Source organism: Ceratotherium simum, chromosome 3 (genome assembly GCF_057802395.1).
Source record: "Ceratotherium simum simum isolate JZ-2026a chromosome 3, ASM5780239v1, whole genome shotgun sequence".
In the NCBI taxonomy this organism is placed as follows: domain Eukaryota; kingdom Metazoa; phylum Chordata; class Mammalia; order Perissodactyla; family Rhinocerotidae; genus Ceratotherium; species Ceratotherium simum.
This window is the reverse complement of record NC_141902.1, coordinates 712,081-732,667: the sequence shown is the minus strand read 5'-3', so window position 1 is coordinate 732,667 and position 20,587 is coordinate 712,081. Positions and strand designations below refer to the sequence as shown.

Sequence of the window (20,587 nt, the reverse complement as noted above, 5' to 3'; positions counted from 1 at the left end):
AAAGACTTGTAAAGGAATGTGAATTATAGCATTCACATCTCTTTGCTTTCTGTATAATTGTGTTCCTTACGCCAAAATGTGTAACTATCACCCACCAACGCTGAAGCCTCTTCGATTACAAAGTAAGGCTATGGGCATTGTGCTTTAAAAGCACACCTCTATGCACTTGCTCACTCTGTGCCCTCTGCCTGGCACACTGTCACCCATGGTTCCCACATGTGTCTCCACTTTGAGTAATCTGGGGATCTTTAAAACATTCCCAAGCCCAGGCTGCATCCCACACCAATTAAATCAGTGCCTGGGACACAGGCATCAACAGTTTTTGAAAGTCCCCAGGTGATTCCAATGTGCTGCCAAGTTTGAGAACCTCAACCAACTTGTGCCTGGGCAGACTTCTGTTCATCCTTGCCATCTCAGTTGACACGGGATGTCTGATGCCCTCCCTGAAGGTTCCAGGCCTTCCCACTGTTCCTCCTGCATAAATCTCTGGCTTAGCAAGTCTCCAGCATTAAGGGAGACTGCAGCTGTTTCCTCGCATGCCTGTTCCCTCAAACTCCTAGAAGATTCAGGAATACTTCACCTTTGAATCCCAGAGTCTAAGCCTGGGCCTGGTGTATGGGAGTACGCAATAAATTCATGGAATGAATAACTTCTTCCTAAGAAACACAAAAGCAAAATTATAGAGTTATGTTAATATTTACACGCCATGGAAAAAGTGATGGGTTAAGAGGCGTTTAGGATGATGTTTCACTAATGGGCAATGTTCTGTATTTAGGAAAACATCTCCTTATACCAGTGAAAATAAAACTGTATCTCAGCATCAAAAAGAATCATAAAATATAACTTTGAATATCTACAAAATCACATTCTTTACTGTAATAAGCATAGGAAAACATTCCCTGTGATAAGAAATATCTAAAACAACCCACCCTTTCTCAGCTCCACTTCCATCTTAAGTGGATTATGTGTTGTTTTCCAAAGCAATCCTTTCAGGATTTTATTATGTTTCAGGGGTTTATAAAACTGATTTTAACAGTTTTAAAGTAATTGATTTACAAAATGTATTATGTAAGAGTTTATGTTTATTGTGGTATTCACACTGTTAATATGATCATTATGAATCAAAAAATATCCATATAGTAAATTTTGCTACAATCTAATTCTAGACAATAAACCCAATCTTACATGTTAAAGACAAAGCTGTTTAAATATTTTGTTCATTGGGTTACCTAATTATTTTATATTGCAGCAATGTTTCACAATCTAACAATATGTTGTTCTTTGCTAGATTTTTATGCACAGAGCCTGAAATGAAATCAGATTTAGGAACTGTTTTCCAAGATAGTAATATATTATTCATTTATCTTTACATAGGAAATGCTGGATTATCCCATTAGACATCAATTTAAGACCTTACCAACTAGTGTTCAATATGCATGCATTCTGAAAGCATATAAAAGATTAAAAGGAGAGAAAAAGTGCAGCCCTCCCCTTTTAAATGCCTACATTGTAATCTGTTAACCAGTTTTTAAATTTAGTCTATTAAACATAACTAATTTAAAAGGCAGTCATTAGAAACCGTTCTTGTTCTCCTTTCCATAATGGAGTCATGTAAGTGCAATATCCTTAGAAACTGCTCTGCTTGATCAGAAATAAGCTCGGAATGTATTATCAATTGTGAAAACACAAAAGATCACTGTTCTTACATTCATTTCTAATGTCCTGGTTCCCAAAATGTAGAGCTGTGACTGAGACACAGTTCTCGCGTCTCGTGAGCTTCAGTGGTAGTGAGCAAAACACTGGCTGTCCGTGGCCCTGCACACGAGGCGCAGACAGGCATCCCCCCCACCAGTAACACGGGCTCTACATAGCCATGTTTGGATCGCAAGGGCAGGGCGATTTCACAGTTGGCTTCCGTCCGCACGCATCTGATTCTGGGCAGTGTCTCCCTCGGGCCCTCCGCGGCTTCCTCGTCTCCTCAGCCGGCTCTCATGCCCAGAAACCTACCCCCATCGCTCCCTTAGTGAGGGGCCCTGTGGGCGTCACTGCCACCTAGGCCAGGGTCACCGGGCCAGGGGCTGGAGCTTGTGGACCTGTGTCAGGTGGGTCTTGGGCCTCTCCCCCGGGGTCCAATCCCCAGCGGCAGGCCCCGGGGCGCACGCTGGCCGGGGAGGCCACCAAGTAAAGGGAGCAGAGAAGCCTCCCTCTCCCGACGCGATTCTCGGTGCCACGAGATGATCTCCCACCGCCGGCCCCTCCGGCCACCCGGCGGGGGCTTGGCTTCCTGCGGCCCCGCCCAGGGCGGCGCCCAAGGGCTGGGCGGGACAGGACGGGGGCGCCCGGACGCGGGGACCCTCCGCGGTAGCCAGACGGCCTCCGGGGGGCGGGGGAGTAGGGGGGGGGTCCCGGGAGCGGTCGAGGCGCGGCTGCAGGGTCCCCTCGCGCCGCCGTCACCGTCCGCGGGGAGGCCCGGTCGCAGCGTCCCACGCTGGTCCTGCTGCGGCAGCAGACAGCCTCCCTGCCTCCCCAGGATCCCGGGGGTTCCCTCTGCTTTCTCCCGCCCCCGACTCGCGGACCCCTCCGCCCGACGCTTGGTTGAGTCCGGGGCGGGGCCGGAGGGGCTCCACGTGCGTCTCCCCGTCACCTCGGGGCGGGGGCGGGGCCTCTGGGGCGGAGCTCAAGGGGCGGGGCGCAGGCGGAGCCTCAGAGGCGGGAAGGGGTGGAGCCTCCGGAGGCGTGGGCGGAGCTTAGGGGGCGGGGCGAGCCCGGAGCCTCGGGGCGTGGGCGGAGCCTCAGGGGCGGGACGGACGCGGAAACGAAGGGGCGGGCCCTCGGGGGGCGGGGAAGGGGGCGGGGCCTGGGGCGGGGCGGACGCGAGCGCTCCTCGGGCGGCCGGCGCGGGGCTGAGAGGAGCCGGGCTGGGGAGCGGCGCTGAGGCAGCCGCGCGGGCGGGCCGGCGGGCACGGAGAGCTGAGGGAGCCGCGCCTGTGCTCCGGACCCTCTCCGAGGTACGAGGGCGCCCCGGCCCCGGCTCCGGCCCGCCGCGCGGAGCCCCCTGCCGGCGGCCGGGCGGGCGCCGGGCTCCGCAGGTCGGGGCTCGCCCACGCCGCGAGCACGGCCTGGCCGGGGCGGGGGCGGCGCGGGGCGTCGGCGGGGCGGGGCCGGGCGGGGGCGCGCTGGCCCGGGTCCCCGCCGCCCCGAGCGAGCCCCTTGCCGGCCGGGCGGGCTCGGGGGCCGGGCGGGGCCGCGGTCCGGAGCGGCGGCGCCGAGAGGGTGGACGCCGGGGCGAGGGCGTCTTCGGAGGGCCGTCCGAGGGGCGCTGGGAGCCGACGGCGGGCGGGCGGCGTCCGGGCGCTGCCCTCCGCGGGCGCAGCGTCTCGGGCGGGGCCGGCTCCCCGGGTGCTGCGGGCGGCCGTGCGGGCCGGCGTGCGCCGCCGGAGAAGGCGCTCTGGCTCCGCTCCCCAGGAATGTAAGTCATTTCCTCCGTGCCTTCGGGTGGCTGCTGCGCGGCCGCGGAACTTGGCGGGACGTTTCCGTGATGCGTCTGCGTTAGGAGGCTCCGGGCTGTGGGGCCGCTGGGGCGGGCGTGAGCCAGCCGCGGGGTGGGGGGCCCGGCGCGGGGGCGTGGAAGGTGGTCGTGCGGGGGACGGGGGACAGCGGGCCGGGGGCCCGGGAAGCGCGGCCGCCGCTGTCCTCTAGCGCGCCGCGTCCAGCGCCTCGTCCTCCGTCCGGCGGCTTCGGGCATAAAGCGCGGTCTGAGAAATGGGGACGCGGACGGCCGAACGCCTTTTCGGTGTGTGTGTGAACGTAGCGTCGGGTTTCTGTTCCGTAGTAGGGTGGACCCTTGGGGTTACTACGTGAGAAGGCCCCCGGGGATCTCTGCTCTGAGTAGTCTGCAGGATGTGCTCTCCAGAAAGGCTGCTGTGATGCGAGCCGGCTTCCCCCCTGAGGGGCGGGTGGGATGCCCGAGACCTGACGCTGGTGGACCGGTCTCCAGTGCTTGCAGTGCGTCCGGGGACAGGAACTCTTCCTGTTTCCACCTCTCCTTTTTGGGGGGCAGCAGGAGTAAGCTGCCAGCTTCAAGTGCATAATTTGAACTTGCAGATTTACTGTGCTCCCATCTCTACAGAAAAATCATATGGGTCAGGATGAGGACACAGCAGTGTCGATGTACTAGGTCATAATTTTTAGCTACAGGTTTTTAAACAACTCATTCAACTAGGCTAGCTGAATTGGGGATGGGGGGCTTGTAGATCTCTTCTAGTTTCTGCACTTGATTTCCACTTTTAGCTATGCTTATAAAGCTTTTGGCTTTCAGAACTTATGACATAATATACTGTGTAGCCTTTTGTGGCAGATGCTTGAAATGAAAGTTTCAGGCAGAATTGTTTTTGACTGAGCTGTCATGTTCAGAGTTGAGTGTAGGAGAATCCTGTCTCACAACTAGCTTTTTTGATAGAGGGTTTCTTTGTAGTTCTCAGCTTGGATGTTGCACATTTTGATTTCTAAGGCTGTGGATAAAAAAAACCCCAAAAAACCTGCAAACAATTATTTTATTACATGAAAGCCAGTACCAAGAAAAGATTAATTCAGTCCAGATGTAAAAACGTATGTGAGTTTTAGATTTGGATGATCTCGACAAGTTTTCCCTTTTGTTGATGAGGCTGCCTGGTTCCCAGATGGCCCTTCACAAATTATCCTTTAGGTGGTTTCCTGGGTTCAGAACTAAATTTCACGAGACTTTGCTAAAGTTATTTTAGTATTGTTTTAAGTCTTCTAAAGGATAGAAAGTTTTCTGCATTTATACAGAGATGCTTTTTTCCTGTTATGCATTAATACGAACCTCATAAATGCCCTGGTTTGGTAGATGAAGCCTCTGTGTTTCTTGGAAGAGGGGAAACCGGTGGTATTCAGTATTGTGTATTCCGTGGGCAAACCGTAGAAGCTTTGGTTTTCCTTTATGCAATTTCAACTTTCTTCTTTTAATGAAAAAGAAAGTTTTGTGTGTGTTCACAGTCTTCATTAGAATCCTCTTGTAACACAGTTTGTGGTTTCTGATAACAGCAGTTGGTCCTTGTATGATGATCCTTTACCCTCCTCCCCCACCAAGAAACAACAAACACAATTTATAAGAAAACTCTGGTATTTTTTTTACCCTGTACTCCCAAAACCTGAGTTATAAAGGGTGTGTGTTGCACACTTAAAATTATATATATTTTAGAAAGTCTTTGTATGATTGTATAATTACACATTTTAGGAGTTTGATTACATTGTGATTGTGTATTAAACAATTGAGTGTAGCAGGGAGGAATAGGAGAGATTTAGTGATGGAATTTTGTGAGTGGCAAAATTTTGGTTAAAATGTATCTTTCTTAAAAGCCACAAGGGAAAAATGGTACTGTTGGCTTCTGTAGTTAGACTTTGACATGGGGGTAGTTGAGAGGGCCTTTTGAATTGCACGTTACCCTGAGGAAGAACCTTTGGGGGCCTATAAAAATAAGTAGAAACAAGTTAAAGGGATAATTTGAGAGGAAGGAGGAAGTGGAATACTAGGCATTGAATTGCAAGGAAAACCTAAACTTAGAAAGATGAGTATTTAAAACAAGGCTGAAGTAGGGAGAACTTTGTATCTAAAAGTGGAAATTAAAGAATAAGATCTTTTTAGCTGAGAAAAAAAGGATTAGAATTAAGGTCTGTATACAGCATGAAATAGTGCTGCTAAGTGATATTTACCCTGGAAACCTTGCCTGCGTTCCTTTTGAATCACTTGTTTGGTATTCAGTAATGTTCAGGGACTGGGTGCTTCTTACTGTGTCCCCGCTGGTCCCAAGCCACTTTCCATGTTAAAGACTGGAAACGTTTTTTGTCTAAGCCTAATGATTCTACAAATATTTAATTAGTCCTCCAGCATTTGGGAGAACTAATGTCCACCACCCATGGGTGGGACCAGAAGGCCTTACAGCAGTGATGGCTGAAGTTATCCTAAGGTTTTGAGTAAAAACAAGCTCTCTGTGCTTCCAGCTATCTGACATGATTGAGTGGTATAATTACTTCTGGTGCAAGTTTGTGTGGGATCACTTCTTATACGTAGCAAATGGGGCAATCATGCAGTCTCCCATATTGGTCAAAGAGCGTTCTAGAATGCTGGGAAGGGGGAAGAAGTCGCTGTTCTGGCAGTTGGTAGAACTTTGAGCAGTGATGTTTTACTGGTATATGAAGACAGAGAGAAAAGCAGTATTTTATACTAACTTATCACCACAGTTTCATGTGAAGGAGGAAATTATAAAAATAAAACAAATTCTGGATGAAGATTTTTAGGAAATTAATGAAGTTTCTCACTTAGCTTTTCTAGCAGTTCTTTGTCTGGTTCACATTAAATGAAAGGTAATTAGTTTTCTGCCTACAGGTAGTGGCACTGTGCTGTCTAGGTTCAGTAGATGGCTTTTTTGGTGGGGGGAGGGGGAGTGGTTCTTGTGACTTTATTTCTTTCAACTTGTTATTAAGTAATTACATACAACCAGAAAATGCACAGATCAGAAGTGTATAGTACAAAGGGCTCATATCCGGGCAGCCAGCATCCGAATCAAGAAACAGCGTCCCCAGCCCCCAGAACCTTCTCTTTCCAGTCGTAGTCCCTGCCCTGTCGTGGGGAACCACTCTTCTGACTTTATTGACATAGGTTATAGTTCTAATCTGTTCTTGGACTGCGTTTAAGTGCAATCAAATATAAGTTCTTTTTTTTGTGTCTTGGTTAGCTCAACATAGTGTGATGTCCAAACTGATACATGTAGCAGTAGTTCTTTTTCTTTTATTTCTGTGAATGAATATACTTTATCTGTTCTGTTGATGGACATTTGGGTAGTTGGGGGCTGATATGTGGGGTGTGACCTTTTGATGGCTCAAGAAAAATTGAGCCCTTTGGAGTAGAAAGGAGAGTGTAGTCTCAAGATTAAAAGAAAAAAAAATACTTTAGAAATGTAACAGAAAAAAATGCGGTATCACAGAAACAGTGAAGGCTCAACTCAGTCCATGGAATCCTAGTATTTCAGGGACACAGTTAAAGATACCAAATGGATGTTGCCTGATTTCAGTTGAGAGTTGGGAAGAAGGAGGGGACCTTAGGCGACATCTAGCTCCATCATTTCTTAGAGGTGGAGGGACTGAGGCCCTGTGAGATTGAGTGACTCATACAGTCTCATAGCTAATGACAGCGCCAGGAGTGGAAGCTGCTTCTGACCCTGAGTCTACTCTAGACTAGTGCTGTCTGAGGGCCGAAACCCAGCCCCTACTCTGCGGTCCAATCAGTGAGTTCTCTGGCCTGGAGGGTGTGGTGCCCTTTTCTGATTCTTGCGAAGGTGTCCTGTGGCTCTGTTCAGACAGACTTGGCCCTGCCCAGGGTGAGGTGCTGCAGCAGAGTGAGGCAAAATTTCACCTCCTCCAGCCTGCTCCACTTCCGCCCCAGAGAGAGCCCTTGGGACTCCTCTGCTCCCCTTGTCTCTTCTCCGCCTCTTCCAGGGCTCTCCAGTGAGACTTGGGGTTGTAAGTGCCCAGTAGGTGATAACTGGAGGGCCCTCCTAACTTGTCGTTTCATTGATCCATAAATGATCTAGGATGGACCCTAATTTCAAAGAACTGTTTTCTACGTATTTTTAGAACAGTTCATTCTTAAGAAAATGTTGCAAAAAAGATTTTTTTTTTCTCTTCTTGCCATTTGCCTCCTCTTCTACACACTTTTCCCCTCTGTCCACCCCGCCCCCCCAAGTTATCTTTTCTTAAATATCCCTGAAACATCCCCTCTCTGTCTACCTAAAACAACAGTAAAATTCTGATGCTGAAGTCTGTGGCAGTCCCCAGGAAGCACTGGTTGTAAAATGTAGGATTATGAGAAATCTAATAGATAAAGTGCTTGCAAAGGACACTATTGGTATAGGTGTATCTTTCTTTTGTATTTCCCTAAAGAGAAAAAGGACATTTTTCATGGTTCAAGAAAAGGCTCAGAATTTCGACTTAGGCTCATTAGGAAGGTGAAAAATAGGTAAAATAACAGAAGATTTACAGATGGGTGGTAAATATATCCTACTCGATATACTGAGATGCTGCTTATGCAGTAAAGACTTAGCATGTGTGATCTTAGTCAAAAATGTGCTCACATAGGGCCACAACCCTGACAAGTCGCTCACTGAAAGTGCTGCAGCAAAGAGTAAACCGTGAGAGGAAGACAACTTGGAAGTGAGGCAGTGACGGATAACGGTAGGAATGAGGTCTTTGAGATCAGTACTCTGGGGTCCAAATCCAGGCTCCCCTATTCTCCACTGTGTCACGTTGAGGACGTTACTTCACTCTCTCAACCTCTTTTTCCTCGTCTGTAAAATGAGCACAGTAACAGTAACTACCCCACAGGGTTGTTTTGATTGCGAAGTGAAATCGTACCTATGAAGCAACTGGCCAAGTGGCGTGGTCTGACACATAATCAAGTAATGTTAGCTCTTGTTACTTAGCACAAAAAGAAATGATGTTTAGAAGGATTTATAGTTTTCTTTTATGTTCCTAAGCCTTTGTTTACAAGCAGTTGACAAGATTTTATTATATTTTGTTTTTTGATGGCATTAAGCAGGCAACAAAACCTAATATTCTCAGTTAGAGATACTGGGCAGTCTGTATTGTTGCACTAACAACAGCTGGCCTGTCCCACTCATCACTAGCTGAGCGAGTTATTTTTCCCAATTCTCTTCTGATTTCTGGCAGTCTCGGTCCCCCAGCTTCTTCCTGCTAGATAAGGTGCCAAAAATTAAGTCTACCGGTTTAGGAAATTCTCTTTGTGATGGTTAATGTACAAAGTACTTTTAAACTTAAAGAGTACCAGTGGCCCATGCCTTTTGCTCTTGTACCCGTACTCTTGTACTCATGTGAGTCCTTTTAGAGAAAGCCACTATTAGGGTTTAAGGCAGTTGCTGTTTATTCCTCCAGTCCCACCCCCACCATTGACACAGTTTATAGAATGTGGGTCAGACCTTTACGATTTTCTGTTATGAGGCCCAAAGCTTAAGATTTTAAACCATTCATTCAAAGGAAATTAATAGTCTGAAAATTTCAAAGGGAGTGTTTAAGAAAAACAAACTTAAGCACATTAGAAGACACATTTACATCTAAATAGCGTAATTACAAGCCCAGTCAAAATGGGCACAGGATGCACCAGAATAATCATGATGTAATCATTCTGATCTGTTCATTAAAAGGGAGACCTACCCTCGATAACCCTGGGCCCTGTTATGTGTTGTGTAATATCTTGAACTTAGTAAACTTTTTATAATTTTATTTATTTATTTATTTTTCCCCCAAAGCCCCAGTAGATAGTTGTACGTCATAGTTGCACATCCTTCTAGTTGCTGTATGTGGGACGCGGCCACAGCATGGCCGGAGAAGCGGTGCGTCGGTGCACGCCCGGGATCCGAACCCCGGGACGCCAGCAGCAGAGCGCGCGCACTTAACCACTAAGCCACGGGGCCAGCCCGAACTTAGTAAACTTAATGCTTTAAAAATGTTCCCTAAGCTCATCAAAAAACAGGGTTTATGTCTTTACAAAGTTTCCAGGACTGTTGAATACTTTGTGCAAGTCCTGCCAAAGTGTTTCTTGTCTAGGTGGGGGAACAAAATACATGTGTGTGATAGGGTATTAGATGTTCCCAGGTAAGTACAACTAGGAGTCCTGGTTCTGGGGAGCAGAATCAGTGATGGCCAAAGGTAGACATCCCTAGCTTCCCTTGGGCTGCTGGATTTGTGTTGGGCCATGAGATCAGGCTGGGATCTTTCTGTTCTTCAGTTACAAAGGAGCTTTTCTAGGAGCAACAGAAATGTTCAGGATCTGATAAAAGGCTCAATATTAAAAGAAAACTATGAAATTGAAATTGTTAAATGTTTAATTAAATTCATTCAACATAATGTATGCCTACAGTGTGCCAGCCACAGTCCTAGGTCCCAGAGATGTGTCAGTGAACAAAATAAAGGAAAAAGCGCTGCCTTCATGGAGCTTATATCCTATTAGGAGACAGACAATAAACATAACAAAGCAGATTTTATGGTATTTTCGGAAGTAATAAGTGTAATTGGAAAGAGAAAAAACAGAGCAAAGTGAGGGACATTAGGAGTGCCAGAGGAGGGAAGTGGGACATTGGCCATTTGAAGTAGTGTGGTTGAGGTAGGACTCACTGAGAAGGTGACTTAGGGAGGAAGTTGGCCATGCAGAGGGACCTGGGGGAAGAGTGTTCCAGCAGGAAGGCTAGCGAAGGCCTCAGGTGGAAGTGTGCCCAGTGTGTTCAAGGAACAGTGAGAAGGCCACAGAGTGCGAGTGGAGGAGGTCAAAGAGGTCTGAAGAGCACATCATATAGGGCCTGCCTGGTGGATCATTTTAAGAACTTTGGCTTTTACTTAGAGTGAAATGGGGAATCATTGGCGAGTTGTGAGTAGAGGAGCAAGGTGATTTCACTTGCGTTTTCGTAGAATCACTGGCTGCTGTGTTGAGATGGAAAAATGGAGCAGGTGGTCAAGGATGGGAGCAGGGGTACAAGTTAGTAGAAGTTGGCAGTAATTCAGCTGAGAGGTGCCAATAGCAGTAGAGGAGGTGGTGAGAAATGACCAAGGCTTATTTTGTAGGTCGAACCAATAGGATTTCCTGGCCAGCTGTTTGAGGAGTATGAGAAAGAGATCAGAGTGAGGATAACACCAAGGCTTTCTACATAATTAGGGAGTTTCGTGAGCTGAGATGGGGATCTGATGGAGGAGTGGTTTGGGAAAGATAACCAGGAGCTGTTTTCAGCATGCTATGTTCAGCTTTCAAGTGGAGAAGTTGAGTAGGTTGTTGGATATAGGAATTTGGTGTTGAAGGAAGAGGTCCAGGCTGGAGATACAAATTTGGAAGTACCAATAGAATTTGGATGAGCTCACTTAGGGAATGTGTGTAGACAGAGAAAGCAGTCCATGGACGAAGCCTTGGGTCATATCAGTATTTATAGTTTGTGGAGGAGAGAAGAAATCTCATAAGAAAATATTTTAAGCCAAAGGTATTATGCACATATTTCCAAGATAGTGGACCTAATTCGATGTCTCTACTCCCTAAGTAACAGTAGGGAAGTAACTTCCCTAAGTAACATGGGAAGAAGGGACTATGAGTTATTTTTCTAACTGTGATGAGGGACTTGGGCTGAGCCTGAGGCGCTTTAGTCTTCAGAGGTTGAGCTGATAAGGAGGAACCAGTAAAGAAGATTGAGGAGGAGCAGCCAGAAGTACAGGAGGGAAATGAGAAGAATTTCCCTGAAGTCAAGTGAAGAAAGCCTCTGAGGGAGGAGAGAGTTAATCAGTGTGTCATGTGTTGCTGAGAGGTCAAATAGGCCAGGCACTGGGAGTTGCTCATTGGATTCAGGAACTCTGAGGTCATTGGTGACCTTGACAAGAGCTGCGTCAGTGGAGGAGTGGGGATGAAAACCTGATCGGAGTGAAAAGCTTATGAAAGCTCTTATTTTTAGTTCCATTTCTTATAAATAATTCAATGTTGGATGTGAGTACATTTTCATATGTCTGATAGAATGTGGGGTGGGACTTGGGAATGCTGGGGGCCATGAGCGTCTTCAACAGGCTCTGACGGGTGGGGAGTCTTTGAGCTCCCCCTAGTTGTTATTGGTAAGGCTCTAGAGTGAGATTGTAGTCTGTTGATTTTGAAATAGAAACACAGTTCTAATGCAGTTTTTTATTTTTAATTGAATCGCTTTGAATAAGAACTATATCCTGGAAGCACTGTAATTTTGTGTTAAGCCTTTTTGTTCTTTTCTAATAAAGACATGCTCTTTAATTCAACCCATTGATCCTTTTATATGGAAAGGATACAGCAGAGCCCGAGTGAGACATGTGAGCTGACCAGTCTACTCGTCGTAGTGCCCCACTGGCCTGGCAGCCTTCATTCACAGAGTGGATGGCTCAGGTTAGGGGTTCCCAAGAGCCAGAGCAAATCAAGTAATAGAAACATGGCTTGTTTAATATTTCTTCTATAATTTGTTGCAGGCTTTCATTGTGAATATTATGTCAAAGCATGTGATTAAGCAATTTTCAGAGTTCTGTGTTTTATATCATAATTATGCACCAAGAATGGTCTCATCTGGGAATTACCTTTGAATTACAATGCTAACTTTCTGTAACACTATCATCAAAACTAATCAACAAGTCTCTGATACTAATTATCTTTTCTTTCCCTATGCTTATTAAAATGCTAACGCATAGGCCTTTAATACGTAAATATTGTTTTTAGATAGTTAAAAGCTTGCAGTGATTGATAGAATTAAAACTTTATTACATGTGTTTGAGGGTTTGGTAATAAAGTATAGTAATAGTCTTTAGAAAGTTACTAATTATGGGAAAATGCTGGAAAGGGCAAAGACTTTTCACTTGCAGTAGATTATGGAGCATGTTTTTTGAGACATGGAGCTTCAGTGATTATAAGTGTGTTTCTGGTGGGTTGTGATATATACACATCATGTAAGCATTCTCTTAGGTACTGCTATATCAACACTGTTTTATTAGTATCAGTGTGACTTTTTTCAGCTAAAACTTCTAAGTCACTCTGCAGTGGTTAAATGAACATAATTGACTTGTAACAGAGAAATGCTCACACAGGGCCAATGTGAAATAATTTGGCAGTGCTGAGTGTTGTACATGGTAAACGCTGGAGTGTGCAGAGGTATAAAGCTAAGCAAAGCTTGAAATAAATGTTAAGTCTCTGAAGTCAGTGACTGCAGGATGAAGTCCAGATCTCTTAGCATGGAATTCAGCATGCCAACCCAGACCAGCAAGCCTGTGGCCCACCAGCAAGATTGGCTGCAGACATGTTTTGTTTTTTCACATATTGAACATTTATTTGTCAGCATTTAAAAATAGAGAAATTTTACATTAAAAAAAATTGAACTTTGTACTTTCTTTTGAAAAACTGGAAGGTGTGGCAATAATCTTTTGGAGCAACATAGCTTCCCCTTTTATATGGGATATGCGCTCTGCAGTCCCCTGTAACCCCCAGCTGAGATCCTCTTGCCCCCAACTTTGAGACTGAGTGGCCATTGGCGTTTTCCATCCTGCAGGCCTCACTCCCTTGTTACCTGCCCCTCTGGGCACGGGAGTTGGCTGTCCTTGAGTTGTAGATACTTATTTTCCAGTGTCATCTCAGAGTTCCTTAAGTCTAGCCAAATAGTTCTCATTGTCCCTTCAAACATAGACACACTTAGTCTGGGTCGTGGTTCCTCCTCTTCTTCCACCAAGCTGAGCTGCACATTGCCTGTATCACTTCACTGGAACCTGGCACATGCTGCTTTGTATAGTCATCTTTTTATGTTTTCTAGCTCCCCAACTGTATTGGAAGTTTCTTGAGAGCAACAAGCATATCTTATAATTTACTAGTGCCTAGCAAATTTTAGATTTACTAAGTTAACTATCATTTAGATTCAGCTTCCAGTGGATGGTAATCTATGATTTATAATGATGCTGTAGAATAATTAGAAAATATCAAAGTCTTGTATAAAATCTACTTCCTTAAAGAGGGCTGTCTTAATTTACTGTCCATTCCTTTGTAGCTTCGTAGTAGCATTTATGTAATCTGAGTATTAATTCACTAAGCACCTCATTTATTGCCAATTCTCTGATTCTGTTATGTAAATGAAGTTTCCATATAAATAGGTCATTACTACATACCATTTCATTGTTTTAGTTTGCTTCTTTCTAATGGCTAATACTGTTTTAAATGTCTTATTTTTTCATTCATTTGACAAATAGTGTGTATGCCATGCAGAAGGCCCTGGAGACCGTGTGAACTTGACAGGCATGATGTCCCTGCTCTCCTGAAACTTTTACCTTTTAGCTGGAAAGGCAGATATTAAATAATGGAGTATATGGTTTGTTCAATTTCGATAAGTATTGCTAAGAAGTAGAGATGCTCTGAGACCTTAAAACAGAGCACTCTGGTCTGTGGTGGGGACTGTAGTGGGGAGTGTAACACGACTGGATTCCAGACTCGTTGACGTTCTCATAATTCCATAGCAGTTTGTAAAATATTCTGAATGTAAAAATTTAACCTTAGAAGCAAATAGAGGTAATTTCTGTAATAAAATAAGGTTTAAAAAAAAAAAAACTCTTCCAAAGAATTTACCACTGGCTGTAATCATTGCATTGATGATAAAGAATTATAATTTATAGCTCTAGAGTTTATTGTGTTTTTTTTGGTATCTAAGTTGAACTGTGTAAATAAGTAAAGACAAGACGGGAAATTGGGCTAGAAATTTCAAATAAAGCTATCTTGCAAAACAACTTTTATTTTATGAAACTAATTATCTGAACAGTGTTTGTAGGGGCTGGCCTGGTGGCGTAGTGGTTAAGTCTGCACACTCCACTTCGGCGGCCTGGCATTCACCGGTTTGGATCCTTGGTGCGGACCTACTCACCGCTCATCAAGCCGTGCTGAGGCGGCGTCCCACATAGAAGAGCTACAGCTCTACAACTCTGATACACAACTATGTACTGGGGCTTTGGAAAGAAAAAAGGAAAAAAAGAGGAAATTTGGCAACAGATTTTAGTGCAGGGCCAATCTTCCTCAAAAAAAAAAAAGTGTAGTAAGGACTTTTCTTATGGTTTTCAAGATAGGATATTATAAAAAAATAAACTGATTTATTCCCTCAAGAGTAATGGATAGTACCTTTATTCAATACTTCCAAGCCCATGGCTGAAAAATATTAATGTTTTATCAGCCTGATCTGGGAGTGAAGTAATATGGTGTCATAAAAAACCTCAACAGTGAAGTTAATGACATATGTGAGCCAAAAAATAGAGTGGAATTTTGTGTGGTTGCATATATTTTATCACAACAATCAGAAATGCTTTAAGTATTTTTTCCCAAAGAAAATAGAATTCTATACTTAACTAAACCCATCTAAATATAGTGGTAAAGTTAATTTTTTGCATGGCTTGGTGTCACAGTGAGAAAGAGGTCAGCTGTGATGGTGCCATTTCTGAAATCTCTGTTGAGAAACTCATGTTACTTGTAATTATAGAAAGAGATTCAGAAAATTTAACATATTTAAGGAAGTTTTAGTTCAAATAAACCCCAAATTTTAAATGTGACCTTAAGGGAATTTAAGGAAATCAGATCAGAGAATAGTTTTTAAGAAATGTCAAGTGTCATGTAGAATTTAAAATGAATTCCAAATAAATCTTTTTAAAATAATTTTTTTAACATCAGATATTCATTAACTGAGCTCACATTCATTTTATATCTGCAAAAAGGAGGTTGAACTGATGATTTGTAATTTACTAAAATATTTGCTTTTACTGGTGTCTAAGAAACAGAAGGAGAAATCTTCATGAATTTCAGTTGTAGCATAAAACCTAGCAGGGAAAGCTAATGGAAGTTATCTAATTTATAACATAAAACAAATTTTCTTTAATGATTGGCTTATGGATTCTTGATCTAGATTTGTGTTTTTGACCAATAAGTTTTCGGGGAATTTCTAATCAGTATATAGCATCTAAATTAATCCATTTTTAATGTATAATCTATTTTCTGTTGAGGAGACTTTGAAATATATTCTCAATTGCCAAGGGGATTGGAAAGATATGAAGTTTTGTTTGGGTCTTGGGTAGGTGGTTAGTGGTCAGCTGAATTCCTTTTTCTAGTGCTGGAGCCCTGATCAGGTGTGTTGTGGTGGTGACTCCTGCTTGTGTATCTTCCCCTGGTGTGATGTTATTGTCTGTGTTAGGTGGTTAGTTACATCTTCCAGGTAGGCAGGAAGCTGTTTGAGGGCAGACAAGATACTACGTTTCTACCTCCTTTGAATTCTGCCATAGCTCCTAGAAAAAAAGGGCTCCTGACTTAAGCCCAACGGTATTACAGCTTCATTCTTTCAGATCCTTATAAGGTGAGGGAACTGTCATCTAGATTTAAAGCTTCAGCAAGTCAAGGAGGCATTTGACCCATAAAAAAAGTAACAGAAATGTGTTTATGAAAACCCATATGCCTATTTTCCAAGTCTGACATACAAATAAAATATAACTCTTTCCATAACAGTGATATGTATTCACATTTAATCTTGGCATTGAAAAATATACATTTTGTTGCTTAAATTTTCAAAAGGCTATGAAAAATACAAATTTTGTTCCTTAAACTTTCAAAAGACCATAAGTAAAGATTGGGTTTTAATAATTAACATTAGAATGCAGCATTAGAAATGATCTGTGATTTCTCATTGCAAGAAGGCAATGTCTCGCTTATGACATGCCTTAGTTTGGGGTTTCTTCCCAGGCTGCCTAAGAACAGGGTTTCTTGTTCCTCGTGCCATGTGAGCATAATGCAGGTACAGTGCATGTTTCCTTTGCTTGCCTGGGGTTGACCAAGGCACACGCTTTTTCCTTTGGAAACGCCAGTTTCACCCAGGCTGCGGTTTCGTCTCCTTGGCTTGGCAAGTGGTGGTGTCCACTCTTGTGATCAGGTTGTCCATGAGGAAGTGGTCTTGACTTCTGACCTTTTGAGCTGATAACACTCGGCCCTGTGGCCTAGGAATGAGATGATCATGGACAACACGTTTTCTTATAAAAGAGTTTCTATTGGTCTTACCTTTCTTTCTGATGAGGGGCAAAAAAAGACCAAAAAGTTGGGGTTATTTCTAAATAAAACTTGTATATTGCTATGCCACCCATCATCTCTGCTGTTGCCTTGACCTCCTTGAAGATATGAGTTTTAGCTTCCCCTGACTTCTTCAGCCCTCCTGTTTTCTGTTCCTGCTTCATCTGACCACCTGTGTGTTCTCTATTATTGCAGGAAAAAAGATCTCGGTGTATGGTATGTTCTGTAGTCGGACGAAAATGCTAATAGTAAAGAATTAACTAAAATCATGTATAGAGAATTCTACTCCTCCTTAGTTTATTTTACTCAAAGTTGTGTGTGTGTGTTTTTCCCCCTGAGCATATGAATAAAGGTACTTTGCTATTACCTTTATGAATTTAAACCCTCCACAAGCCAGGGAGCAGTTTGACCCATAAAACAAACTAAAAACTGTGTTTATGAAAACTCATGTATGTATCTTCCAAATCTGATATATAAGTAAAATATAACTTTCATAGCAGTCTTATAGTTAGATTTAATGTAGCATTGTAAAACATAAATTTCATTTTAATTTTCAAAAACTATAAATAAAGATTGAATTTTGAAGATTACCAATAGAATGTAGCTATAAAATAGAACATTTTCCTTAAAGAAACAAATCAAGATGTCATTGATTAGGTTCCTATGGTAATTTAAAAAAATCATATATATTTTTTAAAATGTTTGATTATGAGAATAATTGTCTGTAATCATAAGAATAATTCCAAATGGGGTTCTCTCAGTTGTCTGAGATGCTAAAAAATGTAAAATAAAATAGGTTTGCATAAATATATATGCATCTTAATTAATGAGATTTGTCTGCCTAAATGTAGATTGAAATATAGCCATGCAGCATGATTAAGAATTTCTAACTGTCCTTAGAGTTTGGTATTATAATAAATCACAAGTCAGAAGTTGAATTATATCTGACATGTGAGTGAGGTCATGGATCTTACAGTATTGTTAGAGAATGGAAGATACTACTCAGATGAAATAATGTATTTGAAAGTGCCTTGTCAATGTGATACCTGTATAACACACCTCAAGGTTCTTATCACAGTTGTCTGGATGGTCATTTACTGCTGACAGGTGTCAGCGGGAGAGAGAGGAGGGGAGAAATTGTTAGTGCGCATGCGCCAGCCTGCGGCAGGGTTGCTTACCCTAGACTGCACGCCATGAAAGGGAGACTCTGCAACCCTAAAACTAAACACAGATGTTGTGTGTGTGCATGCACACATATTTGTAGGGCACGAATGCATAGTATTCATCAGATTAAAAACCATGATTCATATATATTATCTCTTTCTTAAAAATTAAAGGAATGTGAGCATTTATTTCCTTCCACTAAATTTTCTAGCATCATCATAATTTATATGACATTTTGTAGTTTTAGAAGGAATATTTACTTTAGTTACTTTATTTGATCCTCAGAGTAATGGTCTCTCTGTTTTACGACAAGGAGGTAAATGACTTGTATGATTAGACACCTCTAACTGATAGTTGGTGACAAAACCACAGCATATACTCTTCTAACTCTGAGGCCTGTGCTATTTTTCTTGCCACCAGTCACAGTCACTGTGTTGATCAAACTTTTCCAGAGTATTTGCAAAATATGATGCAACGTTTTGGTTTCTTTTTTTTTTTTTTAATACTTTTTAAAGTCAGTTTTAGTTTCTGCCAGATACTAAATCAACCTGTGTTCCTTAATTAGCTTACATTGATTATGCGATAGAGAATTGTGTCAGTCTGAAGCAGATAGGGTGATGTTTTCAAATATATTCTGCTTCCCGTGATAATGCATTTAACTTGGCACAAAATTCCAGATCATTGGCCTTTGTCTGAAGAAAGCAAGATGTACATAAAATTTCACACTATCAGTCCTGTTCAGAGCAGCTGTTACTTGAGAAAATCTCTGTTCATTTGTAGAGTAGGTTTGTAAAGGGAAGTGAAAGGTGTTTTGAAATGATTGCACATTATACATTTAAAGGTGAGACATTAAACAGCTGCTTGATTTCTCTTTAGAACTTTGTAATCTTTAAATTGGAGTAAAGAAGGCTGTGCAACTTGAAGGAAATAGTGCTAGTGTTCTTTTTGTTTTTGTTTTTTTGCTGAGCAAGATTGGCTCTGAGCTAACATCTGTGCCCATCTTCCCCTATTTTGTATGTGGGATGCCACCACAGCATGGCTTGATGAGTGGTGCGTCGGTCTGCCCTGGGGATTTGAACCTGCGAACCCGGGGCCCCCAGAGCAGAGTGCACGAACTTAACCACTACACCACTGGGCCAGCCCCAGTGCTAGTATTTTACAGAAGCATGTCTACCATAGGCCTTTCCGTAGGACATTTTACTTACATGTGGACTTTGCAGATGAAAGTAAATTTAGCATGAGAACATCTGCACTTGGTTCTTTCATTCAACAGTCATTTATGTGCCAAGCATTTTACTGGAAATTCAATGATGAACAAGGCGTGGACCCACCTTCTAGAAATTAGAGCCTGGTTGATGAGGGGAGACAGACAAATGAACAGTTATACCACTGTGAGTGGTAGTGAGTGAAGTACTACCTATTTAAACTCTGCTATGCAATTGTTTAACAAGAAGTTTTCTTTTATCTCCTCAGAATTCTTGCTAGTTGATACCTTTGGTAAACATAAAAGGCCAACTTTTGTTTTTCTTACTAACCTTCAAAATTATAGTCTATTTCCAGATCACCATGACTTCCCTCATTTTAATTCTAAGGTCTGGTGTAAACTTTCTCAAAGTTGTGGATTTAGCCAGTTTAGCTGATGTTCTATCACTTGTTTATACCCTGCATCATGTGGCAAAGAGTTTGAGGTAATGGAGTATCCCTTAACACATAAGACACTCTAATGAACATGTAGAGTCATTAAAATTTTTTAAAAAATCAGCTTTTTCATGAGATAATCTACTTAAAATTTGACAGATGTTTAGAGTCATGTAACTGGTATCATACCCAAGACACAGAACATTTGTCACACCAGGAAGTTTTCTACAGCCCTTTCTACCCCACGTCCCCCTCCCTCCTGCCCTCACCCTGTCCCTGACAACCACTGATCTGTAGTCTTGCCTTTGCTAGAATTTCACATAAATCGAATCATAGGGCTCAGGCCTTTGTTTCTTGCTTAGCATAGTGCTTTTCAGATTCTTGCGTTTTGTTGCGTCTATCATTAGTTTCTTTTTATTGTTGGGTCGTATCAGTTGTCACCTGTTATTAGTGGATATTTGGGTTGTTTCCAGTGTAGAGCTATAATGAATGAAGTTACTATGAACATTCATGTGTAAGTCTTTGGTGGACATCTTTTCATTTCTCTTGAGCAAATACCTATGAACTGAAGTATCTGAGTTGTATGGTAAATGAATGTCTGGCTTTATAAAAAACTGTCAAATTGTTTTCCATAGTGGCTGTACCCTTTAATATTCCAACCAGCAGTGTCTGAGAGTTCTAGTTGCTCCAGATTCTCACCAGCACTTGGTATTATCAGTCTTTTTAATTTTAATCATTGTAGTGGGTGCACAGTGGTATCTCACTATAGCTTTTATTTGCATTTTCCTACTGGCTAATAATGTTGAACATCATTTCAAGTGCTTATTTGCCATTTGTATATCTTTTTCGGTGAAGTGACTGTTTAAATCTTTTGGCCATTGTTGTTTTTTGTTTTTTGTGTGTGTGAGGAAGATTAGTCCTGAGCTAACATCCGATGCCAGTCCTCCTCTTGTTGCTGAGGAAGACTGGCCCTGGGTAACATCCGTGACCATCTTCCTCTGCTTTATATGGGATGCTGTCACAGCATGGCTTGACAAACAGTGCATCGGTGCACACCCAGGATCCAAACCTGTGAACCCCGGGGCTACCTAAGCGGAGTGTGTGCACTTAACCACTATACCACCGGGCCGGCCCCTTGGC

General features: G+C 43.0%; 1 protein-coding gene across 4 annotated transcripts in view; it reads left to right on the top strand.

The window, feature by feature from the left end:
- Positions 1-2,907: 2,907 nt before the first annotated feature.
- The window catches only part of FRMD6 (FERM domain containing 6), a 74,876-nt gene continuing 57,196 nt past the window's right edge, over positions 2,908-20,587 (top strand). For 2 of the 4 annotated variants that reach the window (XM_087421630.1, XM_087421608.1), the window contains exon 1: positions 2,908-3,008. The gene's annotated coding sequence lies outside the window, so the exon portion shown is untranslated. Of the gene's footprint in view, positions 3,009-3,320; positions 3,470-11,153; positions 11,552-20,587 lie in introns of those variants that run through there. The other 2 variants (XM_087421615.1, XM_087421623.1) reach the window with 2 other exon arrangements.